The sequence below is a fragment of the Dermacentor albipictus genome, chromosome 9, assembly GCF_038994185.2.
Source record: "Dermacentor albipictus isolate Rhodes 1998 colony chromosome 9, USDA_Dalb.pri_finalv2, whole genome shotgun sequence".
Lineage (NCBI taxonomy): Eukaryota > Metazoa > Arthropoda > Arachnida > Ixodida > Ixodidae > Dermacentor > Dermacentor albipictus.
This window is the reverse complement of record NC_091829.1, coordinates 42,329,997-42,351,342: the sequence shown is the minus strand read 5'-3', so window position 1 is coordinate 42,351,342 and position 21,346 is coordinate 42,329,997. Positions and strand designations below refer to the sequence as shown.

Genomic DNA, 21,346 nt, shown 5'->3' with positions numbered 1-21,346 from the left:
GTAAACGAATTTCCAAAATTACTTACTCCGGCAAAAACGTCAGCCGATAGCTTCGTTAGAACGTCACCTCACACCTCTTCATTGAATACTCTGAAATGCACAAATTCGACATACACATCACTCTCCCTGCAAATGCTCTTATACTGACATTAAGTTGCATAACTGATAAACGAATTAGCCAATAAAGTTTTCGCAGAAAAAAAAAATCACCATATAGCCCCCTCAGAAGCTCAGCGTACTCCTATTCACGTAATTATCTGACAAACTCAAATACGACGCACACATACCTTTCCATGCAAATACACTTGTTCTGACACTAATTTGCATAACTGATAAACGAATCTGCCATCATTGCTTATCGCGGAAAAATCGCCAGCCTGTTTGTACTTGACCGCATTCCTACTCACTGAATTCTCTGAAATGCTCAAATTTGATGGATACAGCACTCCAACTGCAAGAGCACGAATACCGACACTAATTTACATGGCTGATAAGTGAAGTTGCCTAAATTAGTTTTCACGGTAAATGATCAGCCTAAAGCCCGTTAGTACCACACCGCACTCCTGTTCACTGACTTCTCTGAAATGATGAAATTCCGGGCACACATCACTGTCTCTACAAATGCACGTATTCTGCGACTAAATTACAGGATTGATAAATGAATTGCCAAAATTACTTACTGCGGCAAAAATGTCAGCCCATATCAACCTCAGCGCACTCTTCTTCATTTATTCATCTGAAAAGCTCAAATTCGATGCATATATCACTCTCCTAACAAATGCACTTACAGTGACACTAACTTCCATAATTGATAAACGAATCTGCCATAATTAGTTATCGTGGGAAAAAACGCCAGCCTCTTTGTACCTTACCTTACCACACTCCTACTCATTAAATTCTCTGAATTGCTCAAATTCGACACAAACATCGCTCTCCCTGCAAATGTTTGTATACTCCCACAAACCTACATAATTGATAAAGAAATTTGCCATAATTAGTTAATGTGGAAAAAACGCGCACGCTAAAGCCAGTTAGCACCTCACCGCCTTCCTGTAGACTGAATTCTCTGAAAACCTCCAATTGGACGCTTACTTCCCGATTTCTGCAAATGCATGTATAGTGACACAAACTTACGTGATTGGTAAACGAATTTGCCCAGTTTACCTTCCGCAGAAAAAACTCAGCCTATAGCCCTCTTAGAAGCTCAGCGCACTCTTGTTCACTCAATTCCCTAAATGGGTAAAAGTGGACGTTTACTTCACTAGCCCTGCAATTGCTCGTATATTGACCCTAAGTTATTTGACTGATAAACAAATTTGCTCAACTTATAGTTATGGCGGAAAAAATGCCAGCCCATAGGCAGTACCTCTAAGCATTCCTACTGAATTAATTCTCAGAGAAGCTACCCTTATGAAAATTAGTGTTGAATTTTAGTAGACATTCCATTGCCGTCCTATTGCTCAATCAACAAAATTTTTGTTGAAATATCATTGTCCCACTATTGCAGATTTGTTGACCAGCATTGAAAAGTGGCCACCGTGAAACCATTGTAATTTCATTTACCAGTTATTGCCTTGACTTTCTATGGAATTCCCATGGACGAACAATTGTATTTCCATGAAATGTAATGTGGAATACAACATTAAGTTTATGGATTGTAAAGTGGAATGCAACAATAAGTTTATGGATTTTCAAGTGGAATGCAACAATAAGTTTATGGATTTTCAAGTGGAATGCAACATTAAGTTTATGGATTTTCAAGTGGAATGCAATATTAAATTTATGGATTGTAAGGTGCAATGCAACATGAAATTAACTAATGTTGATATTCGCCAGTGAGGCATGGCTTGGCCTCGGGACATCTTCAAGGTGCATTTTCTAGCTTTCCATTGCAAGGCCTCTTTCCCTGTGGTGTTATGAAAAGAAACAACTTCGTGATTAACAAAAAGCATGTGAATCATTCCTTTTATACAATAGGCCACAAATTTATTGAGCTTCAGGCTCTTTCATTTCTCTTGCCAGTACTGGGGAGATGATGTTCTTTATGTAGGCGAGGCTGGTAGAGGGAAACTTGGAGCATGTGTAGTCTGGAAAAGAAATACAGCATAAGATTACCGATGCATACAGGATTTTCTAGCTGTCTAATAAAATAATAACAAATTGAAGCCTTATGCTATGTTTAAGTGCAGGCCACACTGCTAGTGTCAGTCATAAAACATCATCACAGAGTAATTTAGCTACGTTGTGTACTTTGAGCCAGGGTCTGCAGTTATCAAGTGTGCACCACAATATTGTAAAGAGCAGAGGCAGAATGAAGATAAACATCTCAGTACTGGCACCAAGCTCTTTGGCATGCATAAAGAACAGGTCAGTGTGTTAGCAGCTATTCATTGGAATTTTATATAATTCATTTGCACGTACAGGTAATCCTCTATAACGAAGCCAGTAAAACCAGCACTTTACTTCGTTGTATAAAAATTTCGTTGAATGAAAATTTGACCTTTTATAAATTCACTAATCCTCACAGGAAATTTCTCTTACCCAAAAGGGTGCGTAAACCTTATCAAATTATCGGGCAATCAGAAAAAATGAATTTCAATGACAAAAACAGTTGAAGCTTCACCCAAAAGTGGAAGCAATGATAGCAACACTAAAGTATCACAGCTATATGAAGGCTAATAAGCATTGACATACAGCCTTGTTGCTAAGACACACTTATGTGTCCCCGAAATGGTCCGAACAAATTTTGTAGGCATGTGGGGCACAGCTACAGTAAAACATTCGCACAACAATCTGTGTAAAGCATCTTACATTAGAGGGACCCCGAAATGATTTTGATGATTCTGTACAAACATACTGAGCCATTAGAGGATAGGTCCTTCTGATCATTATTTGACACATGTAGGTGCTCCGGTTAAAGCATATAATTTATTATAAGATTTCAAAAATTTACATTGCTGCCGATCACAGCACACCACTCGGCTGAATTTTCAGCCGCATCTAACTATTTGATGTAAACTGTCCTAATGATACTGGTAGGGCAAGCTATCCGACTGGCCGCCCAGCGCGCTTCATCAATAATTTTTTTAACTTTGTGGTGAACCAATGTTGTTCTTAATAGTTGGAATGTTAGTTAATTTGTTTCTATAAAAAGAAAGTAACAGAAAGAGAATGCACAAGAAAAATTTGTCACTACACTTCTGGCGCACAGCAAGTGTCGTCTGCTTGTGTTGCAACGTGCTCCATTTTTACGAGAGCTCCGCAGTCATTGTCGGTCTCAGTCCTTTCGCAAGAAACACGATTCGCCTTTGTTACGTTGAAGGCTGAAAATGTAACTGGCAATGTCAAGCTGCGACACCATGTCCCTCTGCAAGGCAGCAGACGAGCGAAGTGGCTGCAGTGCATCGGACTGTCGATATCGAATCGGCGCCAGGATTTGCACGTTTGCAGCTGTCACTTTACACCGGAGGATTACTAAAAACCACAATAGTGTTTCGAGAGTCCGGTATTTGTGTAAATGCAGGCACAAGGAGACAGGGCCTGGCCATTTGACTGTGCCGTTTCACAGGATGAGCAGAAGCGCAAACTGCACGGCGCAGCCACCTGATGGCACAGAGCTTGACCAAAAACAGTAACAGTAACAAAGTGTATTCTTCCTTACTGCTGGTGTAAATATTTTGCACGAGCGTAATCGTTAACATGTTTTTGTAAATGCTTAAATTGTTTTACGCCGAGACAGAGCAATATTAGCTCATTGTTTGGCTGGTTAAGCTCTGCGCCAACAGGTGGCTAGACCGTGCAGACTAATCAGTCCGCTCAGCTGTGGTTACCGGAATGCCAGACACATTCGGCGTTGCGACAGACTGCTCAGAATGCACTCTGCTTCGATAGCTCTCGCTTGGGGTCGACTGCCAAGCAACTGGTGGAGAGGTTGGAGAGGCTTCGCGCACTTGGTCCTAGAGAACTGGAAGTAGACGGCACGACGTGCCATCCTTACGCAGAGCCAGTGAAGGCGGAGCTTAGCCCTGATCACTTGGCAAACGAGTTGAGGAGAAAACGCATGGCTACGGAGGAGGGTAACTTGTAATCGTCAGTGGCTCTCTTAATACGCAAGGCTTCACACAAATTGTGGTGTGAATGATTAACTTTAGCTGTATCTTACGCGTCTACAAAATTTGTCCGAACTGTTTCAGGGGCCCTTTAAGAGAACTTTAGCCAATTACAAGTTACCCACCTCCATAGCCATGCTTTTTCTCCAACTCATTCGCCAGGCTAAGCTCCGCCTTCACTGGCTCTGCATCGTGATGGGACATCCTGTCATCTCCTTCTAGTTGTCTTGAGCCAGCGCACCAAGCCTCTCAAACTTCTCTGCCAGCTGACTGGCAGTCGATCCCAAGCGAGCTGTCGAAGCAGCATGTGTTGCGAGCATTCTGTCGCAATGCCAAGCGTGTTTGGTTTTCTGTTAACCACAGGCAAGATTTGGAGATTTTGATGGATAGGTGGAGGCGTACACTAAATCCTCTCCATGCTACTATTGCTGTGATAAGGAGCTTTTAGCCTAGACGTCCGTGAGTGGCCTGATCGCTCTGTACGGTCCAGCTACCTGGTGGTGCCGAGCTTGACCAGTCAAACTAAAAGCTAATATTGCTGTGCTGGCGCATATCTCTTGCTAAGTAACGCACGAGGAGATGCGAATTTTTAAAATAATGTTCCAAGACTGGAATTTGGAGTTGTACCACTAGGACTGACGTACATACCAATCACAGCTCGGATACGAATAGGGTCCAAGGCCTCCTTGAATGGCTGGTTTAAGTGCAAGTTGCTCTTCTCACCCAGGAGCGGTTCGTCCCGTAGCTCCTCAGGGGTGAATACATTCCACAAAAGAGCCCTGGCAAATTTGCCAAGGCCACTTTCGCATGCTCAGCATAGCCTCTCTAGGGTGCCTTGTTCAACATTCACACCGGCCCCAATGTCCACCTGGGAACATGAAAAAAAAAAACATGTGGGAGCTGTATAGCCCATAACCTTTTGCAGAGTAAGATTCAGAATTTGCTGGCAATGACATACCTAACAAAAAATTAAATTATGCTGTTTTACATGCCATAACCACGATCTGATTATGAGGCACACTGTAGTGGGGGACTCCTGAATAATCTGGACCACCTGGGGTTTTTAAACATCTGTATCTAAGTACACTGGCGCTTTTACATTTTGTCTTTATTGAAATGCAGCCGCTGCGGCCGGGATTCGATCCCGCGACCTCATGCTTAGCAGCCCAACACCATAGCCACTAAGCAACCACAGCGGGTGACACATCTAGGAACAAATAGCTAAGTTTAAAGGAGAGAAACAATGCGATAACCTGCAGCAGTTACTGACATGATTTACAGCAGCAAGTTGTTTTTCATCGACTATCATTTTGCTTTATCATTTCTACACTTAAATAAAAAAATACAGATAACTTCCTTTATGCTTTATTTGGCTTATTATCTGTTGGTTTCACATGATTGTGTTTAACAAAATTGGGCCCCTCAGTTCCCTTTGTCTTTAATTTCATAATGAGGGTCTTGAATCAGGCAGGTTTGATGTCTTCAAATAGCATACAAGAGTTTATTGGTCAGCTGCCTGCTCATAAAGTTCACATATGCGTCACCATTGGCCAAAAGGATGGTCCACATCCAATGGATTGGCATGAATAGAACTGGCTAACACACCCACGGTTACACATAAACAAAATACCCAAGAATCTAGAAGTTGGAACAGTTGCCGCGGTAACGCAATTTGTAGTGAAGAGGTTGTGGGTTTGGCTCCCACCGGAGGCAAGTTTGGTTTTTCTGGCACTTTCATATCCATTTATGATATCTACACACAGCATAAAGGCACAGGAAAAGCTCAAGTGCATACTACTCTGATAAGCACCATAGCCCTCAATATCAGGTGACACTTTTTTGTCATGTAACACCAAAGTGAGCTCCATCAAGTGAAATTGTACAAGCTCATGACAATAAAGTTACTATCTGGTGATGGTGTAAGTTACCAGTGGCTTAAAAGGATTCGAACGCAAGCTCACTGTTATGAATTCATCGAAGAAAACACGGATGAGAAAGGGAGACAGGACGACTGCTTTTTGGCAATAGTAAGTACAGGTTCAGACATGGATGCTACACAGCACACATTATATTAGGACTATAAATGACGTTTCTAGCCAGAAACATAAATGCATAATTACAGTGAAGACAGTGACAAGTTTCCTCAGGCATCAACCCTAATGTGTGCTTTCAGACAAAATTGATATGAAAAATTCAGCCTATCAATGAGAGGTCATCCTGCCTTTTTAAATAAACAGCGATTTCTGATGCTGCATTGCTATACCAATGTGCATGTTCCTGCCTTTGACTTGAAGAGACTTGGAGCTTGCAGAGAACAAGTTTAAGGATAGTGCGAAAAATTCATTTTTCTAACAGTAGCATTTCATGCATTTATGTTAGCTAGCTAAGACAGAGGATATGATAGATATATGCACCTTTGGGCAAGCAACAAAAGGTCCAAGTGTTTGTTTGGCTTGATTTACAACCTTGCTAAGTGCCGTTTTAGGTCGTTTTGACTAATTTGGGTGCTTCTGCAAAATAAATTGGTTACGAAATTATGAAAGCAATCACTTATGGTTCTTTAGTATATCACAACAGACAGGTGCTTTTGGATTGCACCACAGTCAAAATGCAGCCACTGAGCCATGGCAGCATGTGAAATGAAACTGGAAGTGGATAAATGCACAAGTTACGCAGAATGAAAAAGCGATCACTCGCCACTTTGTTTATCTCATTGTGCTTCTGCTGTCCTTTTCCAAGTTTTTGTGCTAGCGGATGCATGCACATTTTATTTCTTTTCTCTCGTCCTTTGATCTCTTGTTATATATTGAGCCTGTAGTACTAAACACGAGCGTTACTGTGCCATAAGGGTAGTGCAAACTGATTTTATGTTGATTCCTTCAGTACTGGGGTGGTTACGAGCCTCTTCAGTCAAGCAGAGCTGCTAGATTACGTGTATTTAGTAGCATGTCGCTGTCTACTAACGGCCGGCTCATCATCCTTACACAATACTGGGCAGCTCATTCCCACCAACTTACTCGTTTGATATTTACGAGAATCTGCAATTATTATTATTATTTTATTTATTGCATTCTGCCCAATTCTAACTAGACTGGCACAAGTAGTCGGGTAGCAAATACGTCGGTATCAATGCACTGCCCAATGCTGTGTAAGGGCACCAAGCAGGAAATTAGCAGACAGCGACATGCTGGTAAACACAAGTAATCTAGCAGCCCTGCTTGACTGAAGAGGCTCATAACCACCCTAGCAATGAAGCAATTACCTTAAAATCAGTTTAGACTAACCTCTATTTATTGGCACAGGAGTGCTCGTATCCATGCATTCCGTCTTTGGCGCCAAGAGGCTTCCTGAAGTGAGATGTATTGTACATTTTGAGATTGGTGGAATAGCACTTCAATATCCTTTTTTCTCCCTTTAAGCAAAAAATTATTCTAACAAAGCTTTCTCAGTTTAATAACAACACAATGAGCTATCACAAGAGGCAGTGTTTGCATATTTTTCAATTCATTGTTAAATTAGCACACCGTATCAGCTTTCTTGAGTGGTCGTCACATGTGTACACTATTGTACCATATTCCGTCCAAGCATTTTTTTTTCAGCATTGTACAGGTCCTGACCATTTGCCTGATGCAAAATTTAAGCTTTTACTGGAAAAAATCCTAAATACAGGCCATTTTACTGCCTTTCAATGGCCTATAAAAATGTTAGAAATGGCTGATACTCGACGAATGCATTATGGTGTAAAACTTCTTTCTCTTCATTTACCTGAAAAATTTTGTTGTGCTTTCATAGGAAAGGAAGAGTGTTCTTACCAGCGCCTTTTATGACATAGTTTGGCACTTTGTGACCAAGTTCACATGGTAATAACGGAAGCAAAAACCTTTCCGTTGAAAAACATGTTTCATGAAATTAACTTTTCTTATTTTGAAGGGTCTTCAACTTTTTCAAAAGCAATGGCAAGTGGTCAAGCACCAAGGTTAGGACAGCTGCTGACTGCATAATGTTGTGGCAACATATGTTTAAAGGCTTTTTACCATAAATGTAATCGTGTTTTTCAGCCATCCGCTTCATATGTTCCACTTCATCTTTTAATTCCCGATTTTCTTCTTGAAGTGCCTTTACCTGAACAGTACAAGTGCTGCATGGGTTGATATCTGAAATAAAAGAAAGCATCTATTTTTTTAAAGACATACAACAACAATTGGTTTAGCAGTATCACGCGCACGAAAATTATCTGTGGGCAGTGCATTTTCACAGACTGTCATCGAAGTTATCAACATAATGCCTTCTTACAAACACGCCTTAATTCAATATTGCCAATGGTAGTTGACAAACTATAAAAGCACCATTAAATCAGGCCTTTGGCAATACCAGTTATTCGGTTGCTTGATTCCCAACTTATTCAAAGATTAAAACTGGACAACCAGTGATCAGTCAGCCTGCATGGTTGTTTGATGAATAATATTCGAATGTTCAGATGTCCCGATATTTTTGTTTACTCCCGACCGTTGAACGGTTTCAATGGAAACCTTATTTAAAAATATATAAACACAGACAATGATCCCTTTAGAATAAAAACAGGAACAGCGCAACACAGGGCGAGCGAGTAAAGAGCACAGCACAGAGCGCTGTCCTGTACTCTGTGATGTGCTGTCCCTGTCTTTATTCTAAACATGAACCAACCAGCCCCACTGAACACAATGCTAACAATGATCACTTGCTTCATCATCATCAGCCTGGCTACGCCCACTGTGGGGCAAACGCCTCTCCCATACTTCTCCAACTACCCCGGTTATGTGCTAATTGTGGCCATGTTGTCCCTGCGAACTTCTTACTCTCATCCGCCCACCTAACTTTCTGCTGCTCCCTGCTATGCTTCCTTTCTATTTGAATCCAGTCCGTAACCCTTAATCACCATCAGTTATCTTCCCGCCTGATTACATGCCCTGGCCAGGCCCATTTCTTTCTTGATTTCAACTAAGATGTAATTAACTTGTGCTTGTTCCCTCACCCAACTTGCTCTCTTATCCCCCTTAATGTTACACCCATCATTCTTCTTTCCATAGCTCGTTGCATCGTCCTCAATTTAAGGAGAACCCTTTTCATAAGCCTCCAGGTTTCTGTCCCGTAGATGGGTACTGGTAAGACACAGCTGTTACACACTTTTCTCTTGAGGGATAATGGCAACCTGCTGTTCACGATCTGAAAATGCCTGCCAAACGCACCCCAGCCCATTATTCTTTTGATTGTTTCAGTCTCATGATCCGGATCCACGGTCACTACCTGCCCTAAGTAGATGTATTCCCTTACCACTTCCAGTACCTCGCTGCTTATCGTAAACTACTGTTCTCTTCCGAGACTGTTAAGCATTAGTTTTCTGCAGATTAATTTTTAGACCCACCCTTCTGCTTTGCCTGTCCAGGTCAGTGAGCATACATTGCAATTGGTCCCCCGAGTTCCTAAGCAAGGCAATATCATCAGCGATTCGCAAGTTACTAAGCTATTCTCCATTAACTCTTATCCCCAATTCTTATGCTGTGTCAAGTCCTGTACATTTGTGAGCCAGTTTTTATTTGTATTTACTTATACAGAAAGAAGTGGCGAGCATGGCCATTACTTTGTAGCGATGCCTTTTCTCGATGCCAATGCCTTTCAGTGCTTTTCGCATTTATGAGTGGCCTCTTTTAAAGCTCCGCCCGATACACAGCCTCGCTTGACCACTCACTAAAGCGAAGAGCACTGAAAGGCATTGTTATCGGGAAAAGGCATGGAGGAAGGAGAGCGTAGGAGAGGCGCCGGCCAACACAGACGTGTTGGAGGTAGTGTGACGGAAGTCGCATGCTGTTTTTCGCAATGCAGCACTGGTAATGGTGCCCCAAATGAAAACCTTGCCATAGCAACCATGCCCCTTAAGCTCTCGCTGCTGTGCTAGGCCTCTGAAAAGTGAAATAAGCTTGTTCGACCCGCGTCTTTCTCGCAGCACATTATGTTCGCAAGACAAGCTGACTTTGAAGCGAGGTGTGTAAGCTTGAAAGATGTTTTGGGTCTGTGAGTGCAAGTGTCAGCAACAGACATACTCAAGTATTTGCGGTGCAGGTCTTTGTCATCTTCTTCAACATGCCCCAGATGGGCACAGGATCGCGTCTGCTTCACTAAAACTGATCAAGAAGTTTCACAGGCATTGTTCTGATGCGCATCAGCAGCACACACTTCTGGCAGCTCATAGCAATGCAAGTTCAAAGCTCGTGCCTAACTGTTCTGGCGAGCTGAGTGGAGGCACAAAGGGAGATGGCACACCAACATGGCTGCATTTCCGGCTTCAAAAATGTGGGGTGCGAGACCGGGCTAGTTGGTATTCCATGGTGAAGTAACTAGCGCAAGAGTGGACACTAAAAGGCGACAAGGACAGGCGCTTGTCCTTGTCATCTTTTTAGTGCCTCATTGTCTCATGTCCACCCTTGCGCTAGTCACTTCTTCAAAAATGTGACGTCAAGCCCTCCTACTTTGTTTCTTTCCTCCATGGGAAAAGGCATTGCTACAAAAACCAGCCCATGCTTGTCTTGACTAAGTAAGTCTGGTTAAGTACCAACCTAGTTTACATAATGAGCTTATTCGCAACTAGTGATAAATGAGGGTTAGTTATTAAATTTACAAACAACTTTTTTGGTAATAGTGTAGTGAACAGCCAGCTATGTCATCTAACCTTTCAATCTCCCTCCTGTACTATATATACAGCTTGTCCCACATAGCTTGAGCCAAAGTTTTAAAAATGAAAGGCACTCTGGACGCAAGTTGAACCAAATTCATAATGTTGGCACTGTTCTAGAGTTACTCAGGCTGTTTTTTTATTTTCCCCTTAACTAACGGATTTTTTGTTTAATTAATCAACTTTTTAAGCATTGGCTGCAGACCCCAAGTGTGAGATGCAAAGTTGTAGAGCATTTACAGAAACCTCTCAATAAATTGTTTCCAACACGGTATATTTCACATGGCCCCTTTTTCCGCGTTCCAAAGAAAGCCCACAACATATGAAAAAATACCACGTGGCGAGGCACTTGTGCACTGTTATTGTGCTGCTCTGATGCGTGCGATGGATGAACAGTGTCGGCTGCAGTGAGACTGGCCCGCAAGAGGGTGTTATGCCTGGTGTAGGTATCCGGGCATGCGGCTGTTATTGCAGGACGGTGCAAATGCATGCTGCTGGCCAAATGTTGCCAAAGCGATAAAGCATCTAAGGCCACAAAAGAGAAAAGATGAAAGCAGCATTTTGATTCTGCTTGAAAGAAGGAAAGGGCGAAGTGCGTGGGAATGATGGAAAGCAATTACTGCTGCTGGAATTTTGCCTTTGTACACAAATGACCTTGTAAAAGTTTTCAAATTGAACGATGATGCTACAACTTTAAACCTTAGGGCTCGAATAACAGCGGATAAGTCGCATGCGGACAAAACTAACTAATGGTAAAAAAACCTTGGCTATATTCAAGGAAGATTACACATGTATTCTTCAGACAACTCTTTCCATACTGGCCCCGTCTGCTCTCCTTCTCGCACTTACTGTCTACCAGACTTTTTTTTTTTATCTCGCACCCCACGGATGCACATCACTTTGTGGTCGCAGTATCGGGTGGCCGCGTCTGGCTTCACACTTGTGCACCGTCACCAGCGTGTCAGTCCCCGAGAGAGTGCGCCCACAGGCTGTTCCAGTTTACCGGATGTAGATCATACCTTATGTACCTCGTCTGAACCAATTCCAGCGAACTGCAATGTTGGGGGCGAGGACTTACGGAGTCGCCATCTGTCAGAAGCTCCTCCCTTGTGTAGTATGAGATCACGCGGCGCGCTCCTCATAGGTTTCGCTTACAGCGCTAAAAAAAACACCACGTGGCGGCCCTTCTCAACTTTTATGTAAGTACTCTCACAACGAGGGAAGTTTTTGACTGTCGATATAATAATCTTGGGCAAACTGAAAGCACAGAATTGTTTACAGACGCTATCTCTTTGCCGAATACATATGTACAGTGAGCGCCACTGCACGCGGTCGCCAGGATGGAGTCTCCCTAATTGCGTGAAAGGTAGGCAAATGCTGCGAATAAACTATGCGAAATATGTTCTTATAGTGGGCTGTCTGTGTAACCAAATGGGGCATAACAGAATGAAGCCTCAATGCAGCGATCGCACGGGTTCGCAGCGACCGACTGCACGTCTGCATGCATGTCTGTGAACAATGTTTTGCTTTCGCTGTGAGCGCGTTTTCGCACCGTGCCGTGAGCTTTAGGCTGCAGCATATGAGCATTTTACAGTACAATGGCAATCTTTGTTGCATGGACGCTATCACAACTGTTCAAAAATAATTTTGTGATAGAGATTTCGACACCTACGGTGACTGTGATGTGCCATCGCAACGATTAAATCTTTTTTTGTCTTTTGAATTCTTGGACGTTCCAATATTATTTCTCAAGTTGCATCGCACTGTATGCTTATCGGTCTTCTCAGTGTGCGATTTCCCTGTGCTTCTTCGTCGTAATCCAGTGCAATAATTCATAACACAAACGTGACCATATGCCATGACTTTTTTTTAATGTGCTTCTTGCCGCTCCCTTTCCGTTCCAGTGAACTTGCCAGTATCTAGCGTCAACAAGTTCATAGACCAAAACCGTCATGACATTAGCTAGGCAGTGGGCGCGGGCAAGCGTCTCGGTGTGCGTTTTCTGCTACTCACCGAACATCGCACAGTCCTGACACCATAGCAGAAATCTTCCTCGCACCTGTTTGCTGCATACCGGAGTTGTAGGTGATGGCTGTCTGCCACTTCTAAGTTTCGCGAGTCAAGCTTCATGTGGCTCTTTGTTCTGTGGCTACGTGTGAATAAGGCTGACACCAGGCTCCACTGCGTACGTCCGGCACAACGGCACCGAGCAGCAGCCTACCATGCTGCACGCTTCCAAAGGCAGCCACTACCTATTAGAGTACTTTCAAATGTTGTCAAGCTGTAAAGCCTCACGACTTAATCAGAACTGTAGCACAGGTGGCACTTTAAACTTTCATTTTCAGCTCGCTTCGGTGCTTCCAATGCAGCCGATGCGGCCACTGTGTCCACGTGACCTCTCATATGTCACGTCACGTCGATGGTGGCATGAGATTTTCCAGTGGTGGAGCTCGCCCCCAATATCCAGAGCTCCTCAGGCACACATATCCCTGCGTGTTCTCTACAGCAACGCTATTCAGCTGTGACCAACGTTGAGCAGCGGATATGGCTTACTCCAATGAGGAAAGGGAGGATATGGTTTTGGCTCTAGGTGCATCAAGTGGACATAGAAGGCGTGCACTTTAGCTATTTCCACACTGGCATCCAGGTAAGCATCTGAGCTCAATGATGATTGTGCATGCATATGAAACGCTGAGACAGACTGGGACTTTTACGAAGAAGCAACATAAATCTTCAATCCTGGACGAGGACGTGGAGATAGATACTGTGTCAGTTTTCTTCAGACCCACATGCAAGTGCTCGTAGTGTGGGTGCTGAAGCTGGAGTGCCAAATTCTTCAATGTGAAGAGTACTTAAGAAGAGGCAGCCTCATCCATACCACATGCAGCTGCACCAGATGTTGGAGCCCCGCTATTTCAAAAATCGAAAGCACTTTGCAAACTGGATTATAATCAAGGTGGAAGATTATCTTCCGCCGGGCTTTGCCAACAAAACATGGTGGACTGATGAAGCTACCTTCTCATGTAATGCCCACGTGGACATCCACAACACTCACTATTGGAGCAACGAAAACCCTCACTGGGTTTTGAAGACATTACCAATATCAGCGGTCGGTTAACGTGTAGTGTGGAATTTACGGTGGCACTATCATTGGCCCCCTGTTTTTTAATAACATGCTTACAGGCGAAACATATGAATGACATCCTTGATGGGGCGCCTGAGGATTTTCTTTGCCGAGTTCCATTGGCTAGGATCAAGGATATTTGGTATCAGCATGATGGTGCTCATGCACACGGCAGCAGCAAAGCTTGCAAATGGCTGCATGAATTATTCCCGCAGCAGTGTATTGGACAGCATGGGCTCATTGCTTGGCCAGCATGGTCGCCAGATTTAACTCCCTTGCTTTCTTTCTCTGGGGCTACATCAAGGATCAAGTATACCGGACACCAACTACAACATCAGAGAACCTAAAAGAAAAAGTAAGACAAGTTTGCACTCCATCCCTGATACCATGATCAAGAACGGCTTGGAAAATGTGCCTATGAGATGGTGACCTCTTCGAACACGCATTATAATCGAAAGGCACTTTTTGGATTGAAGGTCACTGCAAAATCATTCCGGCCCTAACGCCGCCTCCCCGCCCAACCCCATTACACTCCACCGGCAGGCCGCCAGCTCATGTCCATTTCAAGAATAAAAAAGAAATAAAGCTATCTTCTTGTTCTCTTTCGTCTCCTTAGATGCTTTATCGCTTCGGCACCACTCAGCCAGCAGCATGCATTTGTGCCGTCATGCGATAAAAGCCGCACGCCCAGATACCTACACCAGACGTAACGCTCTGTCACGGGCCAGTCTCGCTGCAGCCGACGTCTTCATCCATCGCACGCTTGAGAGCAAGCAACACAATAACAGTGCACCATTGCCCCGTCACATGGTATTTTTTTATATTTCGCAGGCTTTCTTTGGAATGCGGAAGAAAGGAGCACGTGAGATATATCGTGTGAGTGTGTGTCCTTTTTTGGGGGGGGGGACTTCGAGAAAGCATTTGATAACGTTCCTCATGAACGCCCGTTTCTAAAACTTTCATGCGTTAATTCTTTTGCTTTTGAATGGATTTGTGACTTTCTAACTAACCGCCAGCAATTCGTGCACGCCAATAAACAGTCTTCTGCCTACCTTCCTGTCAGCTTGGGCGTGCCTCAGGGCACGATCCTAGGCCCACTATTATTCCTAATATATATCAATGATTTACCGAGTGATATTTCTTCTAACATCACACTTTTTGCAGACGACTGCATGCTACATATATCGTCCAATTAACAACCTGTCTGACATTCACTCCCTTCGGTCTGACTTTCAACGGATCGAAATCTGGTGCAACGAGTAGCTCATGTCACTAAACACAAATAAAACATCACTACTTTCTTTTCATTGCCAGCAATATTACTCATCACTGAATTATTTGATCTATAACTTCGCAATTTCATGTGTAAGTGCGTACAAGTACGTAGGTGTTCATTTGTCATCACATTTAACACGGTCCTTTCATACAATGCACACTACTAATGAAGCTAACCGCGTTCTTGGTTGTTTACATCGTAACCTTTATCTACCACATCCTTCTGTCCTACTTCTCGCCTATCACACAATAATCAGACCAAACTGGAATACACATGTACTGTTTGGGACCCTCACCAATGTAACCCTAATAAAATGCTAAAATCTGTGCAGAACCATGCAGCCAGATTCATTTTCTCAGAATGCTCATACCATTCTAGTCTCACCGAACTAAAATCTCGTGCAAACCTTGGAAGTCTTTCAGCACGCCGCAGAATAGCACGTCTGTGCCTATTGTTCAAGTTTTATCACACGTCACCTTGTACTCCTGCCATCAAGTCAGCACCAATCACGAAACAGCTGTATACCCACCATCTGCTCGAACCACTGCGAATCTTTCTTCATTTTTTGTCAAAACATTGCAAGATTTGAATTACCTTCCCTCTGACGTTGCGCTCCTCTCCAGTAGCACCGACTTCAATACAGTAATAAAAAAAATTGTATATAACACTTAAAGCATTTGCAAATAGCCCACCCCTCATGTAAAATCCCTTTACTGGGGCCTTTGCGATATTGTAAATAAATAAATATTGCTTCTTTTTCATAAATGCGTGACCATCCACCTGTAGAAGACCGGCAGCTCGAAATACGAATGCCTTACAGTGTGAATGCCCCTGACACGCTTCGGCCTCCGCGGCCCCAACTCACGGGCCGCCCTGCTTCCAGCTTTGATCCTCCCGCACCCCTTGGGTGCCCTGGAGAACCTGCGCCGCCTCTTTTGTTATAATCTCAAGTGCTCTTCTGAAGCGTTCGTTTGCCGGTTACATGTCCCCTCCGGGAGCAGTGCTTGTAAAAAATCCTCCAATCTCTTGTCGCGACGATAAAAGTGGCCCGCCACTTTTATGCGACACCAGTCAGAACTTTGCTGAAATATGGAGCAGAATGACTGATAAGCGGGCAAGCTGGCACGAATTTGTGGCTAGGCTGTATTACATTGCGCTGCTCGGGCAGACGTATGAAAAATGTCAAGGTCTAGCACACAAACTGGTCGCGTCGATCATATTCGCTATGAGATGTGTTTTTTTTCCGTGTCTTAGTGATCAATTGATTGTGTAGCCGGTGTAGCGTGTTGCACACACGCTACACCGGCAACCTGGACAGCGCATAAACTTTTCTGAGACAGGTTCCGTGTAACGTGCCTTTAGTTGGGATGCATCATGTAACCACGCAAACGACAACGGACGAGGAAAGAAACACACAGGACAGGCGCGGATGTTTCATCGTCCGTTGTCGTTTTCGCGGTTACATGATGCATTCCAATATCGACCACCAACTAGCCCACCTCTCCTTGTTAAATATGTTACTTTAGTAGGGACAGCCGTCAAAAAACACGAGATGTACTCACCGAAGGCAAGGAGTACTGCCGGGTCCGGTGGCGCTCCTTCTTTCCAACTGATGAGTTGAATACTTCTTTAATTGACCCCTGCTGCGATATGAGACGGAAGGCCACATCCGTGTCGGCCAAAGCATTCACGGGATACACGTCCCACTTGTTATCGTCAACTCACTTCGCAAGGACGTGAGACATCTTACGCTCCAGCTGTCCGAGCAAACAAACGCACGTGCAGAGGCCGGAACATAAAATAAAGAACCAACTTGACGGGAGACAACTAACAAAAATACGTACGAAATGGCGACGGAAAAATGCAAACACGACGCAAACGAAAGAGATGGTATCAGTGTTTCCTGCTCACTTTTTAGATATGGCTGTGTTTGGCTTAAAATTATTTTTAAAAAAACTCATAACAAAAACTTGAAACAAAACTTTAATAAATGTTTGCGGCCCTGTGAGCCACACACTATTGCCTAATAATATAAAATGCATTTTCCAGAGCTACCTCTTGGATACGCTGATCTAACGTTTCACTGTTGAGTCATTGAGCGTCGAGGCAGTTGACCGTCTGGCAACGCTTTAGGTTTTCTAGCCAGCGGGTGCACTACTACGTGATTGTATGACTACTCCGCTGTACTCCGCATTCGCTGTTCGCTATGTTTTACTTGGGTGTTGCGCTCTATATTTTGTCGTAAAGTAATCGTGCAAGGCCCAGTGCCGTTCACGAATAATGTCGCCGAGAAGACAATTCGGAAATTACTTATGGGACCCGTCCATCGACGTGCCCATACGCTCAAAATAGGTTCAAAAACGTACATCAGTCGGTGCTTCGTCTGCCGCGTTGGACAGTGAACGGGGTTCTACTGATGCAAGTGAACAGAATTTCTGCGAAAACGAAGCAGACGCTGACGCAGGCCACATCGCACCATTCCCTTCAATTGACGCTGCAACTGAAGACTGTCATCCATTGGAAAGCACGCATGAAACCTTGTCTACCTCGTCGTCTGAGAGCAGCGAATCGGAATGTGACGCTGATTGCGCTGACGTGTATCCTGACCCCGGCGAGCAGCGTTTTCCGAGAGGCTGGAAGGTTGACTTGGTAAGCGTTGTGGTGTCAGGCGTAATTTCCAGATATTATTTTGTTGCTGTGACGTCTTATTTTGCCCCACTGTAACGCCTGCCGCAGGTTATCTCCTGAAGCTTATGCAGCGTAGTGACCGAGTCATATAGTGAAAATATTGAGGTGATGGAATGAAGTAGGGAGCGTACCGATGCGATCATTGCTCGCAGCAGTTATTTCTCCCAATTAAGGAGAAAACGACGCTGTTAAATTCATATTACTGATGTAAACACAGTTTACATCAGTAAACTGTGTTTACTGATGGTAAAGCATTAGTAAACCGGTGCTGGTTAAGTGGAGCTGAGGCAGAAACAGAGCATCGCAGAGCCTTAGAATACGTAATGCGCTGATGGAATTTCCTAGGGTTTTCCTTTAACGTTCAGGCGTTATCTTGGCGCCTGTTCTAGCATATATACATGCGTGCGTGTGTGTGTGTGTGTGTGTGTGTGTGTGTGTGTGTGTGTGTGTGTGTGTGTGTGTGTGTGTGTGTGTGTGTGTGTGCGTGCGTGCGTGCGTGTGTGTGTGTGTGTGTGTGTGCGCGCGCGTGCGTGTGTGCGTGTGTGTGTGTGTGTGTGTGTGTGTAATTTTGTCGTGTTGTGGCCAAAGCCTGCTTTTTTGGGGGTTGTTTGCAAATGAAGCCCTTAAATCTTCCTTGAACATCTGTCGTTATTTAATAGTACTCCAAAAGTACATGTTAAAAATATCTGCTGTCCCGAAGCACACATTTCATGGCTAGACAGTGCTTAGTCTCACTGTGCTGCATGTACCATGGCTGCTTTAAAGAGGTTTCTTTGGTGGCCATCTGGTGTTCACCATGCACAGTTGGCATCTGCATTATGTCGAGGCAGGTTCACAAAGTAAAAGGGGTAGCTTAAAATTGTGCATTAAAGTTGGTTGCCAGGTTAAGTAACATGTTAGCCAGTATAAACTCAGTGCCACAAGATAACTCATGAAGCCCTTGTCATGGCAGGACTTTCTGTCCAATTTACTGTGCAGGTAACAAAACAGGCATCTACAAGTGTATGATTGTAATGTTGTACTTTTTCTAACACCACCGTTGTTTGCTACCATTCCTCTCTGCTTAGGATGAAGACCTGTTTCCTGGAGCCAAGCTTACGAAAGCCGAAAGCCTCTTAATGGTCATGGCCCACAGCTTGCGCCATGGCTGCTCAAAAGAAGCCACCGATAGCTTACTGCAGCTTCTCAGAGCTCACTTGCCAGAAGGTGTCGCATACCCAACATCAAAGTATACTTCTTTTTTGACACTTTGCCGGATCCGAAAAGCAGTATGCTAAGCACTTATACTGTAGTGTGTGCTCTGGGTATATTGGTGAACTACCAGAATTACCAGGAAATGATGTGGTTGGCAGTCAGTGCAATGTGAACTATGCGAGTGGCAGCTTGCTGAAAAGCTCATCATTTTTTCTTGTAATGGATCTGAAGGGCCAAATTCCAGATGTGTTACAATCAGGAAAGCTGCAATACAGTAGAACAGGCACTTCCTTTGATGTGTGTGACATCACAAAAAGATATGAGTACAAGTTGCCTGTGACTTCGAATGACATTACATTGACATTGAATACTGACGGTGTGCCCCTTTTCGAAAGTTCTGATGCAAGCATGTGGTCTCTTCTTTTGATGATTAGTGAACTGCCATGCAAAGAGTGTGCACAGACTCTTTTGTTGTCTGGGCTGTGGTTTGGCACAGGGAAGCTATCAATGAACTCTTTTTTGATACAGTTTGTGAAAACAATGAATGAAATATCATCCACTGGAGTTGTTTGGAGGGACAGCAGGGGTGTATCGCACACGTCAAAGACATTTCCTGGTCCCCGTACAGTAGACAGCGTTTCCAAATGTGAACTAACTAGTATGACACAATTCAAGAGTGCTTATGGTTGTGCATCGTGTGAGGACTCTGGGCAGGTTGTTTCAAAAGGAAATGGGTTTTGTCGCGTGTGTCTGCCAAGTGCTTCTGCAAACAAGCTCAGAACACGAGCCATTTTTGTACCATGCACAAAAGGCCGTGCAGGCCCCTAGTTGTGGCATCAAAGTAGCAAGTGTGCTGACACTTCTTTCATTTTTTTTTCATTTAGTGAGGCCTTTGTAGTACACTACGTGCATGCCGTTTGTTCTGGTTTTGTTCGGGCAACAATGTTTATGTGGCTGAAGTCTAGACAGTGCCACCGATTTCATCTATGCCGACATCTTCCTGATGCAGACAAATGTCTTCTGAGCCTCACCCCCATATGGGAGCTCACGAGGCTGCCAAGGTCTTTAAAGGACATAAAGGAGTGGAAAGCTGCCGGTTGGAGGAATTGGCTGCTGTTTTGTTTCCCAGTCACATTAATAGGACGCATTCTAGAAAGACAGTACAACCATTACTTGAAATTTTTTGTGATCATGCATTACCTTCTTGACCCTTGCATCTGCATTCAGGAGCTTGCTACAGTTAGGAGAAAGATGAAGAAGTTTCTTCTTGAGTACCAGGAATTGTACGGTATCAAGTACGTGACATATAATGCTCTCCTCTTTTGCATGTTGTCGACAGTGCCGTAAACTGGGGTCCTTTGTGGAGTCACCCTCTTTTTCCATTTGAATTTATGAATGGTACACTTAGACGCTAAGTCAATGGCATCAGATATCCACAATTTCAGATTGCCAACTGTAGCTGGCAAAATTAGATGTTTGCGTAATATTTTGTTTGAGATAAGTGAGTGATAGTTGTCCAAATGGCATGGTGAAGTAACATTTTCCTTAAACTACATAATAAAAGATGAGTAATATGAGATGCCATCAAAGGGCTTTAGACTTGCTTTAGCTATTCGCTGTCTGGAAGTTGCTCACAAGACCTTACAGTCACTTTCATCGCTTGTTACAAAATGAATACTGCAGCTGCATTTTGATTTTCCAACACCATAGAAAATGTTACATTACCTTGCAACAGAGTTCAGTTTTGTTGGAAAGCTCTATGGACTCTTTTGAATTAAGCACATCCTATTTAACCATGCTTGCTTTTGTTAAGTTATTACGTGATGTTGTGCCACATTTTTATGCTTTGTTATGATGTGTGCTGTGAGCAAAAGTGATATATACAGATTTTTTTCATGTATAGTATGCTTTTGTACACTTTTGCGATGCCTGTAAATAATAAAGAGCATTATATGTCTGGTTCCTTGAGTAATCGCTGCTTGGGGGAGTAGCACACAGGTTCACGAGTGGCCCCTCATATTATCACAAGCAATACGTTGGAATCATGGGGTGGCACAGAACATGCGCTTCATTTTCTCTTCATTTGCTTATCCACGTCTGCAAATCTGAAAATTGGTGCAGCAACACTGTGTGGCCAACAGCAGTCATCATTTGCATGCTAGATCTAACTTGCAAAATATAGGTCTATTGGGGAATATATTATAAGTCCAAACAGTGTGACATATTTCAAATGAGCTTTTTCCTATGAG

General features: G+C 43.6%; 2 long non-coding RNA genes across 2 annotated transcripts; one reads left to right on the top strand and one right to left on the bottom strand.

Annotated features, from left to right (window-relative positions):
• Window positions 1–1,868: 1,868 nt before the first annotated feature.
• On the bottom strand, window positions 1,869–17,106 carry LOC139049726 (uncharacterized). Its single transcript, XR_011508516.1, has 4 exons — window positions 16,778–17,106; window positions 8,144–8,263; window positions 4,758–4,977; window positions 1,869–2,087 (listed from the first exon to the last, which is right to left on the bottom strand). It is a non-coding gene; the product is annotated as an uncharacterized lncRNA (long non-coding RNA).
• A 170-nt stretch (window positions 17,107–17,276) lies between these two features.
• LOC139049723 (uncharacterized) lies at window positions 17,277–21,058 on the top strand. Its single transcript, XR_011508513.1, has 2 exons — window positions 17,277–17,864; window positions 18,971–21,058. It is a non-coding gene; the product is annotated as an uncharacterized lncRNA (long non-coding RNA).
• The last annotated feature ends 288 nt before the right edge of the window (window positions 21,059–21,346 follow it).